Here is a 23,108-nt window from a genome sequence, read left to right as displayed (position 1 = left end):
TTTGCTGCATTCCCACAGGTCCAGGTAAACCAATTGTGAAACAATTATTACCATTTTCACTCAGCCATATTTTTAGCTTAATCGATTATAAATCCCTGGTATAAAAAAAAAAATCTTCCATCATAGAGTTCTTGTAACTATTCCATAAATCAAAAGAATTTGTAGCGTTTGAATAGGCACATATTGCATCAAACATGACTCGAAGTTGTGAAGTTATTTGGAATGCAATGATTCCAATGAAAGCATTTTCAAATGATTCATCATTTTGAAAAAGACAAGTTTTAAGCATGCTTCTTTAAATGTAGGCATAAGTTTGCCTTCTATAATTCGCACTTCTTCAAAGTTTGTAGCTCCAGGAACATGCATTAGCAAAATCCGCAAATGAAATATTTCTACATCTTTAGGGTTCACAGTGTACATTCTACTCATAATATTAATATTCCTTCTTTTCATGTTTCCATGTTTTGGTATGCTTGTTGTGAATACATAATGCAGAGGAATGTCAGGGTACAAATAATTGTGCTTAAATCGAGCTGTAAAAGTAGAGTCTGTGTGTGCAGCTTGTTGTGAATTAAACTCTATGCTGATCTTAAAGGTAAACTGCGTGAGACATATGGTGTCTAAACTTTGATAATCGCCACATAGCTTAAGGAGGTGAAACATATCGATTTAGTTCATCATGCATTTTGTTCATTATTTGATTCTATAGTATTCCTTACCTCAACCGAAGCACAGCCATAGCCCTTATACAGATGTAGTTAAATAAATATTTAATATTCCACACAGATGCACAAATTTCAACATTTACATGGATGTGATACTTTTTAGCAAGTAAGCATTGACAGGTACAACATAGCTATTATCTACAAGTTGGTTTCCAACTTCTACAGTTTATTCTTATGTCTCCTGTATTCTGTGTATACATTCATAGTCACAGAGGTTTCATTTCTGAACTCTTTTGGATAATGGCACACACCATCATTCATACAGGGAGAAGAAAGGTTTTTAGTGCCACAATGTCGATGAATCATACATTTCTTAACCATATTATGTAAAACTGGGTCATCGTTGATATCAGGAATTTCAACACTAACTAATTTATCGATGTCACTTTTGTTCCTCGGTTTATCCTCATTTCTTAAAACTACTAACATGTCGCAGTGAGGAAGACCTCCCTTCTGCAATTCAACAACATAGGCGTATGCAACACCAAAATATTTTTGTCCTTCATATCACTCAAGAGTTCTTTCAGTTGCAAGTTGTACATTCTGGCAATTAAGTCAGGTCTATTCTCGGGGTTTTTATTTGTTATATAAATTAATGATTTCAGGGCATTTAGGATTGCATGTGTATGTTATGTCAGGTTTGTTATAGTTTGCCACTATTGAAATTGCATCATTAAAGTTTTGGTGCATATTGCGAGGGCTACCAGGGAATGAGGAAGGAAGTATAACTGGCACACCTGGTTGGATGTCCAGATCTATTCTTCTGTTTGAATAGTCCACAACTCTATTATAATGCTCCACACGTAATTGGGATTGGTTATTCCAGAGATATTTCAACCTGCAACCCTCAACTTTCACATAAGCATCCAAGTATTGATGAAATAATTTTCCAGCCTGATGAATTATGCTGAAACCACCTTTATACTAGTTTCTGCTCGCGATGTTAGAAAAATTCTTTGTCAACTTATCAAGCAGCAGCACAGCAAAATTGCTGCTATATTTGACAAGGCTTGAATGCCTTCCTCATCCAGAAAGATACACTGCAATGTCTTAAACGAAATTGCAAGAAACATTAAGCCCATAGCAAGACCTGCTTTAAACCAAACTCATAAGGAAAAACGTTTGGCTTGGGCTCAGAAAAACATGGAAACCATCTTTAAAAATGTTCTTTTCACCGATGAGGCCAAAGAAACTCTTGATGGACCAGCTGGGTGGGACAAAGTTTGGAGTCCTCTTGGATTCCCTACCCCTCATCGATTCCGTTGTCAACAGGAAGGTGGAGGTGTCATATTATTAGTTGGAATAATTTGCGATGAACTAATTGGACCATTTTGAGTGCAAGAAGGTGTCAAACTAACAAGCCTGGTAAGTGGTTATATTATATTTATTTTGTCAACAAGGCTTGATGACCTTCTATAGGCGCATTTGATTTTATGCATGACAATGCGCCATCCCACTCAGCCAAGGTTACGACGTCTTACCTTAAGTCATTAGTGGAAAAAAATTGATAACATGGCCACCTTGTTCTCCAGATATAAACCTAATTGAACAACTCTGGAAAAGATGAAAGTTTATGAAGGAGGCGTTCAATATTCGTTGAAGGATGAATTTTGGAAGATTTTGGAAGTTTTCTATAGCATCACATCATCTCAAATCCGCCGATTGACATCATCAGTTGACAAGAGGCTATTCAAAGTGATTTTGAAACATGAAAGTTATGTTGATAAATATTTCCTTACACAAAATATTGTGAAATTCGTTATTGTGTTGGGTTAATATTGTTACTGGATATGTTCTTTGTTTCATATAAATAGAAATATGAAGTTAGAATATTGTTTTATTACCTAAAATATACATTTTTAGACATTTGCAATAAAGTGATACACACTTAAAATTACCAGAAAATAGAAAAATTAGCATAACTTTCAAAATATTTGTTCAAATTCCACAAAAATCAGCAAAATATGCTCTTATGCTCTTCCAGTGTACTAAATTTCACTTCTTTGCATTTCATAGAAATTTCAAAATTAAAAAAATATTGACTTGCAATAAACAGGGTTTATGTATATATATATATATATATATATATATATATATATATATATATATATATATATATATATATATATATGTGTGTGTGTAAAGAGAGAGAGAGGGTTTACAATATACTAATGTTATTTTTTGTTATTCAGCAACAATCTTTTTGTTTGTGTGCACTTATTAAGTTAAATATAGAAATTCAATTCAAGAAATACATTATTTGTTCATTTTGATAATATTTATAGTAATATCAACTGGAATATATATATATATATATATATATATATATATATATATATATATATATATATATATATATATATATATAATCAATTTAGCAAAATAATTTCTTGATTAAATTCTGAACAATAAATTCATAAATTAACAGATGCCAATTCACTTCCATATTTTTCATTTGCCATTTAAAGTAAATTCAATAATTTTGAGGCCATACGGTAAACAAAGCTGGATTGAATTCCATTCTTAGATATAAATAAATCTTGAGAAATAGTACAAAATTGTAAATTAAAACAAATATTTGAAAGTCACTGTTTACAAATTCTGTTTGTGAATAAAACAGTTTAAATATAAAAATCTAAGTCAACACAATGTATGTGCACTTAGATATTTATATAGTATGTGTACTTGAATATTTATATAGCACCAATGTGTAACTTCTTCAGCTAAATATGAATTCCAAATAATAACTCATAAATCAACAAATATAAAATTAGCATTCTTAAATTTACAACAATTCTGTGAAATGGTGCAAACCTTCAAGTTCATTGGATTGAAGGTTTTTTTTTTAGAATTTTGATTAAAAAACTTTTGTATTCAAAATAAGATAAAAATGTCACAAGAATCAGAATGAAATAAACTGATTTGATTAAAAAATACGTTTCCTTTTTGGTGAAAATGTTTTAAAGGTCACAAACACACAAGCACATAACAATATTGTGAACTTACTATTTAGTATATATATTTTTGTGTCAAGTTTGGATCCGATCAGAATGTTTAGAAGATCGCTTTAAAATGAGGTGTAATAATGACTTCTTATTTAGTATCGTCTACTTTAATGAATTTTAATTTTACAATTTGAAACCTATTCACTCCTCTATCTTATGGCAGTAAATATTTATATTGTGTAACCAATGATAATTTCATTTATTTACTGAAATTAATAATCAAATCATAATAAACAAATAATAAGTTTAATTTTTAATTTTTATTTTTCATATAAGCTTTTTATGGCTTTATTAAACTTTTGGGGGCTAATTATCTGGTTTAACCCCCCATAAAGTTAGTTGTATTTTTTTACTTTAGTAATCAAGTAAAAAAATATAGAATTTTTACTTGATTAAATAATTCCAAATAAGAAAAAGATTTTTGTTTTAATTGAATTTTTTTACTGTGCAGTAATTCATATCACTACGAAATAGGTAAAAATAAAAAACAAAGTACATTACTATGAATTTAAAAAAACTATTCCATCAAATTCGGACCTTTTCATGGGATTTTTTCGTGAGTAAATAACTCGAAATAAAAAATGATGATATTTATGCATCTATGTACTGAAATAATAACATTATTTAGAAAGCCTTTCTTAACATGAGTAGGGGAAGGTGTTTTGTAACTATTTTGTACTTTCACCTAACAATTTAATAAACAAAAATATCGTAAAAATTATATTTAACTTGTAAATACTATTAAAAATAGTGCAGTTTTATTTTAATTTAATTTCATTTACTGTACATTCCTATTTACTTGCCTACCCACGAGAGCAGAGTAAGACACAGAGTCTGTTTTTAATGTGGGGAAAATCCAGCTCTCCCAAAAGGGGCATTTTGGATAGTGTTCCAATTCTTGTATGAAAAAAATGAATGGATCTCATTAGATAAACAAACAAGTTAAATCTTAATCAGTGAGAATAGTCTATTTATATTCCGAGAGTGTATAAAGGAATTTATTTGTTTAATTTTACATAAAAATTTAAAGCTTAAAATAAAGTTTATATAAATAAACGTTAGGACACACACATAAAAATCGCAACCCAATATTTTATCTGGTAATTTGACGGGTTTTTATGAATAATTACGTTTGAACAGAAAGTTAAAACCGCCATATTGTTTTAGTTTTTGGTTGGTTAACAAGATTGCTTTTATCCAATGACAATGTGGCGTGCGTTTTCCTCATCCAATCAGAATGTGGCTAGGTTTTTTTCTATAGCGACACCAATTTTTTTGCTGCATTTAATCGAATGTTTATCAGCCATTTGGAATATTCCACTTTCCTTTTAAAGGAAATGTCAGGATGATAACGGTCGAAGCAAATGAGCATATTAATATATATAGATAATGATAATATATAGATGATGATGGTGATAATAATAATAATAATAATAATAATAATAATGATAATAATAATAATGATAATAATAATGATGATAATATTGATAATAATAGAAATAGAAATATAATAAAAATAAAATTGAATAAATTAAAATATAGTGTTAGCCTATGCGTTGCAAAGGACTACTGGGACCCTGGTTTGTATGATCTAGAATTTTTTGGACTTTTTCATTTTAAAGAAAACTTTGAATTACTGGTGGCTTTTTATGGAAGTAGTTAGAATGGCCTTAGTGTAAATTTTGATAGGAAAAGCGGGCAGTCCTATATACATGTGTATTTTTGTAGTTTTATAATTGTGTAGGAGTGCTAGTGGCAGTGGGTTTGCGGTTAGGTTAAGTATTACGGCTGAGGTCCAAGCATGTTTGTAGTTTGTATTATGCAGCAAATTTTCTACAAAGTTGTAGGTAAGTGTTCGTCTGTTACTATCTAAATTTTCGTTGGGAATGCTTGTTTATCAGCTTGACAAATATCTTACATTTTATTTGTGTCTTTATATAGTGGATTAAATTAGATTATATTGAAATGAACGGCTCTTGTCTTGGAGAGGCTACATGTTTTGAAAAGCTTCTAGGTCTGGCCTTTACTCCTAATGTGAGATAGAACACGCACATGAAATCCATTGCCAAAGCTGCTGGAAAAAATAGTGGGATCATTCTACCACTCCAGTAGATATCTCACTGTTGATGCAATTCTCGACCTGTACGACCAAGGATGGAGTACTGTTGCTACATCTGGGCAGGAGTTGTTAGAAGCAGCTTATCCTACCTTGACAGATTTCAAAATAAACTTCGTAGCTTAGTGGGGGATACCCTTTTCTTTTCCCTGCAATATTTTTCCCACAAAAGAGGTGTTGCAAGCATGTCTCTTCTTTATCGTTATTTTCATGAAAAATGCCTTAACCCAAACTGTATTACTCTTAACCGGCTTTCAAATGAGTTCTTCAAATCTAACAGATAAAATCATAAGAACAAAAATCTGTGAAGCTTAGATAAATAGGTTTGGAGAGTTTGACCCTTCCTTCCTCAGTTCATATCGTAAAAGAATTAATCTATTAATCTAATAATCTATTAATTTAATCTATTAATCTAATAATCTATTAATCTAATAATCTAATCTAATAATTTAATAATTACCTCCGCACATACATACATAATTAATGGATACTCGAACTTAGGGATGGGCAAACTTTTTCGTGCAAGGGCTGCATTAAAAAAATTCAAATTTTACTGGGCTGCATAGTATATTTTACAATATAATTGATATTTAAAATAGACAAAATAAAAGGTTTCAAAGAAAAAAATGCAATTAATTTTCATTTATTACCATTTTAAAGTACTATAGAAGATTCCCATGAAACACATTTATTTGAAAGATACAGTAAGTCAGTTTTCATTTAAACTTAAAAAAAAAACAATTTTATTATGTATTTTTAAGTAGGAGCTTCACATGAAACACATTTGAAAAACAAAATAATTTTGTTTTAAGAATAAAAGCAATTATTAAGTAATTCTGTTTAAAGAAATAAAAACATATATTTTATTAATTAATATTTTAGAATATAATCTTTAAAAGATACACATATAAAGTAACTCAAAGGACAAAAATGAATTTATATATTAAAGAAGAAACGTCACAGGAAGCATATTTGTTTAAAAACAAAGTAATACAATTTAAAGAGGAAAACATATTTGTATTGATATGTTAAAGCAATAACTTGACATGAAACATATTTATCTGAAAAACAAAATAACTCAGCAACTGAACAACAGATCAAAAGGATCCAGGATCAAAATGACTCAGTGAGAATGATGCAACTGACTGCAATTTGTTGAAATTAGGTGTCAAGTTGCTTGTACTGATTCTTAACACTGACCGAAGATTCAAGTGTGAGAAGTGACTTGTTCTTTGGCTTATTGATTTTCAATATGGGGAAAGTCTGCTCACATATGTAAGTTGAAGCAAATAACACAAACATCTTCCTTGCCAAATTTTTCAGATTTTTAAACTTTTCTGGATGCAGAGATGCATAAAACTTGACTAGTGGTTTATTTTCAAAAAGCCTCTTTAAAAAGTTGTCGGCTGCAAATCAATAAGATCTACCTGCAGTTCTTCCACAGCTGTTTCAACGTCACATGTAAAAGGTGAGCTGAGCAAATCAAACTGTCCTTCAAGTGCCTTGAAATCAGCAAATCTTCTGATAAATTCCTCTTTCAGAGCCATCAACTGGGAACTGTCTGATAATGCTTGTGTAACAGCTCGTGTTTTCAACAGAGGAAAATGAACAAAGATTAGCTTTGGCAGTATTACGGGCCCTCGGACCGAAAATGCAATGTGTATCCTTTCTCAATTTTTTACAGTTAAATGCCACATATTGAGGCTGTGCAGCAAGTGATCTGTGTATATTCACTTAAATAAGAAAAAAAACAAAACTTTAGCTTAAAAATAGGGTTGGAACGATTCCTAATTTTTACGTTTATGATAGTTCTCATACAAAAAATTTCACTTAACTTGATCAAGAATTTATTTTTTTTCACAGCCGAAAACAATTTCTTATGAGGACGCTTTTATCTATCGTAGAAGCGGCCATATTTGAAGAAAACGTTGAAGTAAAGGTCAGGTAATCGACATTTTAGAAGTAAAGGTCAGGTAATCGACATTTTAGAAGTAAAGGTCAGGTAATCGACATTTTAGAAGTAAAGATCAGGTAATCGACATTTTAGAAGTAAAGGTCAGGTAATCGACATTTTAGAAGTAAAGGGCAGGTAATCGACATTTTAGAAGTCAAGATCAGGTAATCGACATTTTAGAAGTAAAGGTCAGGTAATCGACATTTTAGAAGTAAAGGGCAGGTAATCGACATTTTAGAAGTAAAGGTCAGGTAATCGACATTTTAGAAGCCAACTTTCGCGAATTTATATTTCGCGAAATTACATTTCCAGCACCAGAAAAATAGAAATTTAAAAAACAAATTTCTATTTTTTTTTCTTTTTTTACTATTAAAAAAAAAAACTTGAAATTTATTTCTATGCATAAAAAATATATAAATGGCTCACTCCCACCCCACCTATCGTTTTCATGAGAAAGCATATAGTTTATATATACTTACAAGTCATATTTAGGCCGGGACGCTATGGAACTCAACGATCAAGGAGTACTGATTTTTCGATGATGAAAAGAAACTTTAAAATGGTGCCCCCAAGTGGACATAAAGCGGGTGTTCATTTTACACTAAATTACTACAGAAAAGTAATACCCCACTTTTTAAAACCAATATTTCTTTGTAACTTGAAAATTACTCGTTTGACAGAAATTTAAACGTTATTTTCGTTTTCAGCACCCCGAAAACTTTAAAAAATTATCAATTTTAAAGGATTTGTCGAGGGTGGAGTTAAACTGCACATTTACCATATATTTTAAACAGTGGAAATTACGATTTCTTCACGATTTTGGGAAACTTTCATTTTATTTTCTACATTTCAAAAGACATTGACACGTTTGGCAAAATGCAGTTATTAAATAAATATGGCAAATATCTTTTCCGAAGAAAGCTAATGTTGGTAAATATAGATAAGCACACTATGTTTTTCTGTTGTCATAAAAATTGAATGGAACTTCTAATTTCGTTCCGGTGTGTAGTGAATAATACATAGCTTACTTAGGTGTAGCTGCCGGAGGTGAGGATGCTCTTCCAACAATCAAGAAGAACAATAGCCTTGTGGTTATTTATACTAATAGAGTAAGGTAATTGTTATAAAAACCTGAGAAGAAGGTCGCGAAGAAGATTGTATTTTTTTCGCAACCTCACTACAGGTTAGCTGCTCTCAGTTATATGATTTTTTTTCAACAATTTGCGAAAAAAATACACTAGTTCAACACAATTTCTAACGGAACTTTGAACGTTATTAGTAACAGCAATTAGTGTCAATTCTGGAAATTGTTTAATTACCCGTACAAGGATATGGAAACCTCTGATACTTCAGCTGTGGCAGATTCCAGGGATCGACACCGTAACGAGATTTCCATTCTGAAGATGAACATCAAGGGTAGGCTTCGTTTGTCCCGTGGCACAGAGATTACTCCTGCTATATTTTCTGTATTCCACAGGGAAATTTTGGAGTATATCAACGAAATTGAAATCTCCATCTGCAAGTTGCAACTTTCCTGTGTATATGAAGAGGAAAGAGAGCTTATGGAGTCCGATTGGCTAAGTTACCAGCTGAAGATACGGAAGAAATTAGAGGATCTCTCTCTCCTGTTACATCCTCCAGAGGCTAGTGGGTATTCAGAGCGACCTTCCCTTCCTTATACGCCTGGACCTTCTATGGATAGAGCTCATTCATCATTCACTGTTAGACTTCCTCAAGTTCAAATCACTGGACCAACGTTTAGTGGTCGTGAAATGGAAAACGATAGGATGATATTTTACAATTTCTTATCAAGATTTGAAAATTGTGCAGCAGGCATGGCAAATGATGCAGAAAGATTAAACTTTTTAAAATGCTCTCTTGTCTGGGAGACCTCTGCTGATTAATCACTTAAGTTGTGTCGATGCAAATTATCAGCAAACACTTGCAGTATTAAAACGAGAATATTTAGATGTTAGTGACATCATTGATAAGATATTCCAAGATATTATCGATTTCTCCCCCAAGGGGGAGAGTTCTTATGAGGATCTTGGTAGTTCCATCTGCAGAACAGCTTCCATTCTGGAAGAACTGGCCAGCTCTCTCGATTGTGATTTCTCTGAGGATGGTTCTGCGGGGGCCCGATTATTGGCCAAAATACTTTTTTTGAAATTTCCGAGAGTGTTGAAGGGAGAGCTTATTCAGTTATGCGGCTCTAGAATTGCTCCTCTGTCAGTTTTAATGCGAGACACCAGTGAGGCTATTAAACGCTTGCTAATTAAAGGCGGTGGGTTGCCTGGTTCTTTGGATATCCATTGAAACAATTCTCGGGTAACCGTTTCAAAATCTAGAGCCACTACAACCCGAGATGTTTCTTTCCGCATAGATTCAGATTGTCAGTCTCCTTCTGGTTACTCGAGTAAACTACCTCCTCTGATTTGTGTTACCTTCGGTCGAGGAGGAAGAACTATCTCTGTAAACTGCCTATTGGATATTGGCAGTGGCAGAACGTATTTGTCTGGTGATGTTTTGCACTCCTTGGGTTCCTTAAGTTCTGACAGTTTGGATTGTCATTTGAGGCTGACTACTCTTCTTGGAGAATGTGAGCAAATATACAGAGAGGTGAAATTGGATGTGAACTTGGGGTCTGGCCATGTGGGGCACTTTCCGGTATTTGTTGCCAACTCATTGGACCTATCTTTATATTTAAAAAATTGGCATTTGCTGTTGGAAGAGTTCAAACGAACTGGATATTCTCTGGCTGGGCAATTTGAGTCGGGCACTGATTTGGTGGTGATTAAGTGGAATTATGGGTCTGGATCTGGTGCAACATTTGGGTCCCTTACAGTTGGTGCCTTGTTTGGGGGGGGGGGTCTTTCTCTGTTCCTGCTGGTTTGATTCCCTTTGGTGAGGTAGACACGTTTTTTCCTACAAATCCTGCCTCTCTTTCAAGAGATTCTACTTTGTTCAGTTCAGTAATGGAGAATACTCCCCAAGTGGAATCATCGCATGTTTGCTTCGTCCTGGAAGCTGATCCTACCTATGCAAACCCCTGGGTGGATGTCTTTCCCTCTATCAATGTGGAAAGAGGATTGGAGAAAATGTTCAGCATTGAGTCGTTGGGCATTCAGGACGGAGAAGAGATTTCAGGATATGATCAGGGTATGATTCGGCAGTTCCAGAAATCTATAACATTCAGGGATGGGAAATATCACGTGCAGTTACCCTGGCATGCAGGTAAACTGGCTCTGGTTCCTTCTAATCATGCTATTGCTTTGCACGTTTTGGATCGTGTCGTTAGGAGCCTGTACCAAGAGTATGTAAATCTATTCCTTCAGCAGCAACGAGAGGGCATCATTGAGGAAATACAGGTGGATCCTACAAAATTTTGTGGACTATGTATGGGTACCTCATCGGCCCGTTTTTAAGACGGATCCGGCAGCTACTACTATATTTAACTGTAGCTGTATTTAACTGTAGCTGTATTTAACTGTAGCTTGAAGGTCGGTGGCTCTGCTTCTCTTAACGAGGCTGCATACTCTGGTGTGAATAGGACAGGACATATGTTGAACCTGTTGATGTCTTTTAGATCGAATAAGTTTGTCTTGATTGCAGACACCAGGAAAGCTTTCTTGATGGTTCGCCTTGCACTGGAGGCAGACAAGAACAGGTTCTGTTTTTTTGTGAAGGATGGTGATCGCCTTCGATGTTTCCGCTACGTCATGCTGACTTTTGGATTCACCTCGAGTCCCTTTATATTGGGGAGTATCTTTTGATGAATGTCGAGTTGCGATGGAGAACCAATGCTATGTTGACAACCTGGTGGTGACTGAGGTTAGGAAGCGGTTGCAGGAAGGTGGATTTGTGGTACAGTCATGTAACTTAAACTGCGACAGACTTAGGGAGGAGATGAGGAAAGATGGTACATTGAATACTCATGAGGCCGGATGGGAGATGGTGCTTGGGTACCGGTATGATCCTATTTCAGAAAAGCTCCGCACTGCCCCTGTTGAGTGTGATCCGAGTGCATCTACTAAGAGGCAAATCCTTTCGAAATCGGCAAAGGTATTTGATCCCTTATCTTTTTGCCTGCCCGTGACTATAAGGAGTAGGATTTTGGTGGGAGAATTATGGAAGCGAGGTGTGCAATGGATGAGGAAGTCTCTCCAGAGTTTCAGTCTTCTTCGAGGAACTTGGCAGAAGACTTATCTAAATTGAGTGACATACATGTCTGCAGACAGGCCCATGACGGGAACTGAACTGGAGAGTTATACCTGTTTTGTGACGCTTCTAAAGAAGCGTATGGATTTGCAGCCTACTATGTTCAGGACAAAAATTCTGCATTGATCTTTGCCAAAGCACGAGTAGCTCCAGTGAAGGATAAGACATTACCAACTTTAGAACTAATGGTGGTAATCCTTGATCTGAAGTGTTTACCTTGGTAGGATGCAAGAGTGTACGCCCTTCTAGGTTGTGTGTGGTAATAGATGCACAAGTAGTACTGTCATGTATTTTATCAGAAACGATGACTAGTAAAAGCATCTTTGCTAGAAGCAGACTAAAGGATGTTTTGCTAATGAGCCTGGATTTGGAAACAAACTACGGCATCAAGCCGACCTTCAGGTATGTTTCTACCACCGAAAACCTGGCTGACTTAATCACTCGTGGATTAACAATAAGGAAGTTCCGGGACAACTTTGACTTTTTGTACCATGCCCCTTCTTGGTTGCGCGGTGGGGTCTTGACTTGGCCAGAGCAGGAGTTGCCCTGTCTTGATGATAGGTGCCAGCAGATTGTTCGTTCGTCAACAAATTTTGCTGTGATTGTGGATGAGGAGTGTGCTTCGGTGATCACCATGCGGCGGTTCTCTACGTTTACCCGTTTGTTGAGGGTAACTTCTTTGGTCTTCCGATTCATCGGCTTGATGAGGAAAAGGGAAGACAACTACAACAACAAAGCCACAATTTACTTAATAAAATGTTCTCAACAGCAGGAATTTACTGTGGAATCCTATGGTAAAGCCTGCACCTAATCGTGTTCAGGCACTTGATCTTTTTCCATGTTTAAAAAGGATGTCTTCTCTATAGTATCAGACCTGACCGATTCATAACATCCAAAAAATTCCGACAAAAACCTGCCAGCCATGGTTCTCCCTAGAATGTGCTGCTGCCATTGTGCACAGAAATCACTTTTTCCATAGCTACCAACATAATAGATGTACTGAGACTAAAACTGCTTTCAGGACTGCCAGCAACCACTGTAAAAGAATAATAAAAAATGCAAGAGAGCTATATGCTCAGTCCGTTAAATCCAAAGTAGTTGAGCAGTGGCTTGGTTTCCACCAGTTTTGGCAAATAGCAAACAGGATCCTGAACAGAAGCGCGCATTCTATCCTAACCATCATCAATGGACCGGAGATTATCTCGTCAGCATCAGACAAAGCCAAACTATTTGGCAAGAACTTTGCAGCTAATTCTACCCTATGAGACCAAGGGCATCAACTCCCCGTATTTCCTCCTATAACAGACAACACGCTATGCAACATACAAATAACTGAGTGTGATGTCGCCAAGCTAATCAAGAACCTTGATTCCAGTAAAGCAACTGGCCTTGACAGCATTCCAATTATAGTGTTGAAAAAGCTTCAACCAGAACTAGCTCCCATACTTACAAAACTGTTTAAGCGCTGTCTTCAGGGGAATTGCTTCCTAACACCATGGTAAACCTCATCAGTTTACCCTGTATTTATAAATTCAGGTGACAGGTCATCTCCCTCTCAGTACAGACCAAATAAGTCTCCTGTGTGTTATGAGTAAGTTGCTGGAATCCATATAATAAAGAAGTAGTAAACAACCTCAGCAGAAATAACCTTCTTAGTGACATGCAATATGGTCTCCGTTCTGCTAGATCTACAGCAGATGTGCTAACTGTTATATCTCATAGGATTAGTGAATCTCTCAACAAAGGCTTCCTTTCTAGGGCAATTGCTCTTGACATATCAAAGGCCTTTGATAAGGTATGGCATAAAGGCCTACTTCACAAGATTTCCAGCTACGGTATAACTGGAAATATTTTCTCAATCATTAAATCATTTCTCTCTGATAGGCTCATAAGAGTAGTGGTTGATGGGCAGAAAGCAGAAGCCCACAGTATTAATGCTGGTGTCCCTCAAGGGTCCATCCTGGGTCCAACTCTCTTCCTGATCTACATCGATGATCTCCCAAAACACATACTTAAATCATTCTTTGACATCTATGTTGATGACACGACCATCTATGGCAACACATCAAAGGCTGTAAATGACAAAGTTCTCTCTGATTCTGTCTCCTCTGATCTTGAGCGCGTGGTACAGTGGGGGGAGAGGTGGCTGGTTACATTTAATGTATCTAAAACCGAGCTTCTATCTTTACATCATCAACGCTCTGATCCCTATCTGGCATCAATTGAAATGGATGGCTCTCGTCTTGGTGAGGCACCATGTTTTGACAAGCTTCTGGGCTTGACCTTTACTCCTGATCTGAAATGGAACACATGAATCAAATCTGTTGCCAAGGTCGCTGGAAAAATGGCGGGATCCTTCTACCGCTCCAGTAGATATCTCACTGCTGATGCAATTCTCTATCTATATAAAAGCGAAGTACATTCAAGGATGGAATACTGTTGACATATCTGGGAAGGAACTGCTAAAAACAACCTATCCTGCCTTGACAGAGTACAAAATAGACTTTGTAGCCTAGTGAGGGATGCCCTTTTCTCTTCCCTGCAACCTCTCTCCCACAGAAGGGACATGGCGAGCCTGTCTTTATTTTATCGTTATTCCATGGGAAGTGCTCGTCTGAGCTCTGGTCCCCCCTCGCCAATCTTTCACGAAAAACACCCGTCTAGCTGAAACCACTGTCAGTAATTTTCCCCACTCTTTATCTGTGTCTAAATCAAAACATAGATTCCATGAACAAAGCTTCTTTCTTAGAAGTGCACGTCTGTGGAACTCTCTTCCGTTTGCCTGTTTCCCACCTGACTACAACTTGGATGTTTTCAAGTTCAACATAAACAAATTCCTGATGAACTGCCCCCTTAAGTAAGACACTTTATCAAATCTCCATTATTTGCGATTACTACGATATTATCCCATTGATTACTGTACATGCAATAGCACTTATCCCCTCGTGGCCTCTGGGCCTTGATAAGTTGTGGCTTCCTTGTAAAAAAAAGTGCTCGTCTGAGCTCTGATCCATGGTCTCTCCCGCCCTGACTTTCACGAAAAACACTCGTCTATCTGTAACCATTATCTATAATTTCTCCCACTCTTTATCTGTGCCTAAATCTAAACGTAGATTCCATGAACAAAGCTTCTTTCTTAGAATTGCACACCTGTGGAACTCTGTTCCGTTTTCCTGTTTTTCAACTGACTACAATATGGTGGCATTCAAGTCAAAAGTAAACAAGTTCTTGATGAGCCATCTCCTTAAGTAATCCAATTCACCAAGTTTCCACTATTAACGATTCCTATGATATTGTCCCATTGACTACTGGACACTCATTAACCTTTATCCTCGAGTGGCCTCTAGGTCTTGATAAGCGGTGACTCCTTTGTAAAAAAAAGTTGGGAGGAAAGTTCTTGTGGAATTTTAAACTTTGATTTCATATCATGTATTTTCAAATAAGTTTTCGTTATAATATCTTTACTTTATATATCATTTTAAAGAGTGGTTTTCAGAACATCGCCACTAGAACGCAACATTTTTACGACCGGCATAAATACACTTGTTTTGCATTGAGAAAAGTACTTTGATTCTGATGGTGCTTATTTCGATCAAAAAATTTTTGTTTGATCCGAGATATATTCATGTGAATTTAAAAGTTAAAAAGTGCAACAATTTTCTTGTCAATCTGATATTAGTATTTCTTCTTTTTGTTTTTCTGAGGATTCTTTGTTATTTTACGTTTGATATTGATTTATGGTCTTGTTTATTAAATGCTTTCTCTGTCTCTTTTCTCACATCTAATAAATCTTAGTTTTTCATATTAAATCATATTTTTGGAAGACGATTATCATTTTGTTAAAAATTTTATCAGTTTGTAAGTACAATTAGCTAATCAAACTGTATCTTTCATTCTAATAATACGTTATATATGCGTGATACTTGCTCCCTCCCGACCTCAAGTGTTATGAAGTAAGAAAAGAGGAAATATGTTTATCAGCAGAAACAATGCATAGGAAGTTGTTCACAAAGGTATAAAAGAGGAAGCTGAATAGAATTGTTAAACAACGCATGGCTATTATTTTAATACAAAAAGCTGAACAATGAATGAAAATGTAAGAGTTAGTTTTAGAAGTGACTGAGTTTTTCGACAGTCCACAACAGATAGGAACCGTTGTGGACAGCCTGGAGCGCAACGTTTGACGACAGTTACAGCTGACAGCAGTTGCGAGTTTTAGATAGTTGAAAACAGTTATTCCTCGAGAGAGATTGGAGAGATCAGGCTTGAAGCAGGATGAGATGAGCTGGCAGCAACTGACTAACACGGCCTCGAGAGTAGATGTAGATGTAAACCTTGAGCTGTGGAGGGTCGAATTTGTTGCGCATACACTGCCAAACTGCAATTAATATTTACAAAAAAATGTCCGAGTCTGTGTTTTCTTATGTTTCTCTTGTTTATATTTTCTCTTATACTTATTAGCCAGTACACACCATCAGCTAGACATTCAGTAATGTTTGAGAGACAATAACACGGCCAGAACGAGAACAGAAGACGAAAGAGAAGTCCAGGAAAATAATGGGTTTGGAATAAGCGAGGTTGTAGAGTGGAGGATCACATAGTATATATATATATATATATATATATATATATATATATATATATATATATGTATGTATAAATATATATGTATATATATGTGTATATATATGTATATATGTATATATTAATATGTATATATATGTATATATGTATATATATCTATATATGTATATATATATTAATATGTATATATATGTATATATGTATATATATTAATATGTATATATATATATGTATATATGTATATATATATTAATATGTATGTATATATGCATATATATATTAATACGTATATATTAATATGTATATGTATATATATATGTATATATATGTGTATATATATGTATATATATATGTATATATATGTGTGTATATTTGTATATATATATGTATATATGCATATATATGTGTATACATATGTGTATATATATGTATATATATGTGTGTATATATATGTATATATATACACACATATATATATATGTATATATATGTGTATATATATGTACACATATATATATGTATATATATGTGTATATATATGTGCATATATATACACACATATATATGTGTATATGTATGTATATGTGTATATATATGTATATACATATATATGTATATATATGTATATATATATGTATACTAGCAGAAGTACTCTCGTTGCCTGGGTTCAAAAACAGTCTACAGAAAATAGATTGTGATTGAGGAAAGTAAGATAGGTTATGAATAGGAGGGGGTTGTAAAGAGATAGGTTTTTATACTCAAAATTTTTACCCTAAGCAAAATATGATGAAAGTAAAAATAATTTTCGCGAAAATATATTTTTTTATATCAACTTTGTTTCCATTCATAGCCAAGAGTGAAAGAGTGACTAACAAAATGATGTTTCCTTACAAAGAGAAAATGTTATATATATATATATATATATATATATATATATATATATATATATATATATATATATATATAATATAAATAGACAAGAAATAAATGTTACCATAGTCAATAAAAGTTACTTTTATAGTAGAAAAGTTAATTGGTTTGTATTTTTAAGTAATTCGTAAAATTTTTATTTTTAATTTACGAACCGGTTAAAAAAAAATCAAAATGGCAGCGACACTGAAATGAAGAGCCCCGTTTTCAATTTGAGCATTCTGTGTTAACAATTTAAGAGAGTTCCGTCAACGTAAGGAATATTTATAAAATATTTTTTAATATTTTCCGTTATTTTGTGCTTGATGAATATTCGATTATGGCATGTGTATTTTATATACAAATTCATTTAGGTAGTTATCGTCTCGAATTTCGTTTTAATTTCGGTTTGCTGATATTATTTCAAGTAAAGAGCATTACAATCTATTTCAAAACGAAACAAAACATGAACTGAACTTTTATTGACTATGGTAACATTTATTCCTTGTATATTTATTTTTTCGGGTAGTCGTTTGTTGGCTTTTCTGCTAAACTCTCTTACTAAATAATATCAACGAAATATCGAAAAACAAAGAAACAAAAACCGTTTTGAAAAATAATGAAGCCCTACTTGCTTTAGTAAAATAATTCGAAACAGCAAAATGGGATATTAAAAAAAGTAAACACGTAATTACTTTAGTTTTTAAAGCAAAGAATCGATATAAATATGAATACGAAGAAAACGGCGCACTATTAAAGCAGCTTCATTTCAGTTTTACAATATTGAACTGTATAGTATTGCGCTGTCGGATTCAGGGTTGTACTATTGTAATGCAAAGAACACACAGAAAGGGTTGTAATCAACTGAATTCCTTCTAGTACACTGACAAAAAGCTTAAACAGATATATAAATACAAATAAAAAGGTTATGTAAATATTTTTAAAAAGACACGTAATCATATGAACAGGATTTTTTGTTCTTTTGACACGATAACAAATAACGTTCTTATTCTTTATTATTTATCTATTTTCGAAAGAGTGTCAGTGGAGAAGGGGAAAAAAACAGTTATGCCAAATTTATGTCGAGAATTGTCTAAAGTTCCGACTTTTTTTTGCTTTCACTTTAATAAGAACGTGAATTTATGAGGTGAATTTATTCGACACAATATGATTCAACTCGAAAACATAAATAAAAGCTAACGTGAATTAAGATTAAAGTTAAAGTGCTATTGTGGACCCTCTCCCATTTTAAAAACCTTGTTGAACTTTGTGACATATTTACGAGGCCAGGCGATATTTATGGAAACCAGGCGCGAACGAACACCCAATAATTTTATTATATCATATTTATTCAAACTGAAACATAATTATCAAAGTATACTTACGCAAATAGATATACATAACTACATATACATACATATATATATACATATATACATATATATACATATATATACATATATATACACATATACATACATATATATACACATATATTTACATATATATACGCATATATATGTAGATATATATACATATATATTTATATACATATATATATATACATATATACATACAGTGATGATCATATTTATTGGCACGGTAAAATAAAAGTTAAATTTTGTCTAATAAATTCTAAAAAAGGGATTGAATTAAAGAAAATAACAAAGTATATTATGTATTTTTAACTGGCCTTTCCGATGCAGCAATCGGATTTTAGAAAAAATAAATAACAAAGGAACAACAAACATAATTGCAAAAAACCCTTGTTCAAAATTATTGGCACGATTTATTTAATAATCAATTGTATAGCCTTTGGCCTTGATTACCTTCCTCAGTCGCTTTTCATAGTTTACAACCAAGTTGTTGCACTCTTCAGTAGTAATTTTAGCCCACTCTTCCTGACAATAATCCTCCAATTGAATAAGATTCTTAGGCTTCCTTTGCATTACCCTCAATTTTAATGTTCTCCATAAATTTTCAATTGGATTAAGGTCTGGGCTTTGTGATGGCCACTCCAAAACATTAATATGATTGTCCTCAAGCCATTTCTTAGTCAGTTTAGCCGAATGCTTTGGGTCATTATCTTGCATGAACCACCAACGACGACCAAGTGAGAGCTCTTTAGCAGAGTCTTTCAGGTTTTCATCCAATATTTTAACATAATCTTCCTTTTTTATGCTACCTGTGACCTTAACAAGTCGCCCTGGTCCAGAGGCAGCAAAGGATCCCCAAAACATCAAACTGCCTCCACCGTGCTTCACTGTGGGTATGGTGTTCTTAGGCAGGAAAGCTTCGCCAGATTTTCTGTAAATATAAGACCCTTTATTATGGCCAAATAACTCTATTTTCGTTTCGTCAGTCCATAGAACACGTTTCCAGAATGCAACATCTTTATCAATATGACGTTTTGCAAAGGCTAGCCTTGCTTTCAGGTGCATAGGCTTCAATAAGGGAGTCTTTCTCGGACGACATGCTTTTAAACCAGCTCTCTTCAAAACTCTACCAACTGTATGTCGAGATACATTCACTCCAGAGGTGCTCTGTTCATCAACAATCTCCCCAACAGAGATCCTTGGGTTTTGTTTTACTTGTCGAACAATTTTCCGTTCATCTCTTGGGGAAAGAATCCTTTTTCTCCCTCTACCCTCTAAACTCATAACGTGGCCTTGCGATTTGAACTTGTTTATTATGGCTCTAACAGTGGATTTGGGAAGGTTTAGCTTCTTTGAAATCTTATCATAGCCCTCCCCATTGGTATGGCATGCTACAACAAGCTTCCTGACGTCTTCGCTGTGTTCCTTAGTTTTAACCATGGCGATTGAAAATTATAATTTAGTCACTTATAATAGTTTAAATAAATCGCTATCTAAAAATTATCTGAAAAAAATTATTCACTGAATTAGCGTTAAACAAGCATAATATGGCTATAAAAAAGTTCAGAAAGCACGTAAACCGGAAATTGATTGATATTATACTGATACTAAAAGAAAAACAAAGCCGTGCCAATAATTTTGAACAAGGGTTTTTTGCAATTATGTTTGTTGTTCCTTTGTTATTTATTTTTTCTAAAATCCGATTGCTGCATCGGAAAGGCCAGTTAAAAATACATAATATACTTTGTTATTTTCTTTAATTCAATCCCTTTTTTAGAATTTATTAGACAAAATTTAACTTTTATTTTACCGTGCCAATAAATATGATCCTCACTGTATATATATTTATATATAAACTAACATAAAAAACACTACCTAGATTTAAAACAGATCAAGAAACTAAATATCCAAGCTAAATAGAGCACACACAAAGGAACAGGTCAACCAGAGGTCAAATAGGCCTTTGTCCGATAAATGCATGCTCATTGGCTGATAGGAAGGGCGCGGTGGATACTAGAATGCTGATTGGCTAACTAAAATCTCAATAGAAGATGCGCATATAAAAACGACAAACAACCACAGAATTGGCGCCTAAGCCTGAAGAGTTCTAGAGTGGATGAAACACGGAATATTCAGTATAGCTTAATCGCCATATACATTTTATAACTTACTTACTACTATATATGTGTATATATATGTGTGTGTATAGGTGTGTGTATATATATGTGTGTATATATTTGTGTGTATATATATGTATATATATGTATGTATATATATGTATATATATATGTATATATGTATATATGTATGTATATATATATGTATATATATATGCATATATATATGTATGTATACATATATGCATCCATATATATATATGTATATATATATCATCATCATCATCATCATGACGGGCTCCTCTCCCGGACCAATGTGACTCTTCCTCTCCAGAGTTTCCTGTCTTTCATCAGTTGCCTCAGATCTGCATGTTCATAGTTGGCGTCGTGTGCTTTTTGTTGGATTTACGTGGATCTAGGTCGTCCTCTACTTGCGCGTACGTGTCTTTGAGTCCATAGCAATACATCACTTACAAATTCATGCTCGCTTCTCAGATAATGACCGGCAGATCGTAGGCGTCTTTCTCTGATGATATAAGATAAGGCAGGTAGGTTGCAATAAAGTTGCTGCGTCGGGGGGATCATCTTGCCAAGATATATTTAATGTTGTTCTTAGCATACGAGTGTATGTGCCGTCTACTTTTCTTTCCAATCTTTTGATTAGTGTCCAGGTTGTAGCACCGTAAACAAGGGCAGCCGCTACCACTGCCCTGAAGAACTGCCTTTTCAGCTTGTCAGCCAGTCCCGAAGTCCATACTGAATGTAGCCCATCCAAGTCGGTCCATGCTTTCGAGATGCGAATTCCGATATCTCTCTCTGTGGAAACTATGTTGCTGCCCAGATACGTAAACTCAGCGACTTCTTTCAGTGTTAATCCGACCAAAGCCGTGATCGCTTCTTTCACATTGAAAGTCATAAACTTTGTCTTATTCGCATTTATGTGGAGACCAATGTCATTTGAAGACTTTTCTAGCTTACGTAACAGTATTTGCGCATCAGCAGTGTTGTTCGCGAACAAAGCAATATCGTCTGCATAATCTGCATTAGTTATGTGCTGATCGATTACGTCTGTCTCTGGATTCATTTAGGGTAAAGCCTAGCATGTTGTGTATATCAACAGAGGCGCGAAGTACAAAGTCAAGACAGACAATGAAAAGAAAAGGGGCAAGAGTATCTCCTTGTGGAACCCCATTGCGGATGTCGAAAAATTCAGTGTCCCCATCTGGGTCCTAACCATTGCTCGAGTGTGCTTATCTGGCATCATGATAGCATTAATGACTTCATTTGGAATGCCATATGCTTTTAATATGCTGGCCATTTTTCCTCTATGTACGGAGTGCTTTGGAGAAATCTACAAAGATCATGACTGCCTCAATGTTTTTTTGCTTTGACTCCTTCAATCAGTCTCCTAACAGTAAGTATTTGATTAGTAGTAGAGCAGTCATTTCTAAATCCATTTTGGTTCTTCCTGAGCACTTCTTCGATCTTTGGTTGAACACGGTTGAGAAGCATGGCATTGTAGTATTTTGCTGCAATTGGAGTGAGTGTTATTCCTCTGTAGTTGCTTGGTATGCTTAGGTCACCCTTCTTGGGAAAGGGAAGTATGCATCCTTCCCTCCATATATTAATTATTTTTCTTATTATATACAAAATTTCATGAATTAAGAAGTATGTCATTGAAACCACATGTCTTCCATACTTCAGGAGGTATGTTATCTAAGCCTGCAGCGTTACGATTCTTGGTCTTCTTTAGTACATTTAGAAGTTCCTCCATTGTAAAATCACCCTTCTCAATATCGAGTTCCTGTACAACAATCGGCTGAATTGGTTGGTCTGTTACTTTTGGTTTGTTTCCGAGTAGCTTTTCAAAATGTGCTTTCCATTTCGAACATGCATTTTTCGGAGTGTTTGCCTTTAACTTAGCTTTGGCAGGTCGTTTGCGCCCAGATATCTCATTTACTACTTGCCAAGCCAGATAGGATTGTTTATCTGCTGCATTCTGGATTCGATCTATTTGTTCTTGAACATACTTCTGTTGTTCTGATAGGTGCATCATACTATGCTCTTGAAGCGCCTTCTTCCTTAATTTTGTATTCTGTCGAGT

This window comes from Euprymna scolopes, chromosome 35, assembly GCF_053919585.1.
Source record: "Euprymna scolopes isolate OS-2025 chromosome 35, ASM5391958v1, whole genome shotgun sequence".
Taxonomy (NCBI): domain Eukaryota; kingdom Metazoa; phylum Mollusca; class Cephalopoda; order Sepiida; family Sepiolidae; genus Euprymna; species Euprymna scolopes.
The sequence above is the reverse complement of the archived record's forward strand: the minus strand, read 5'-3'. Positions refer to the sequence as shown.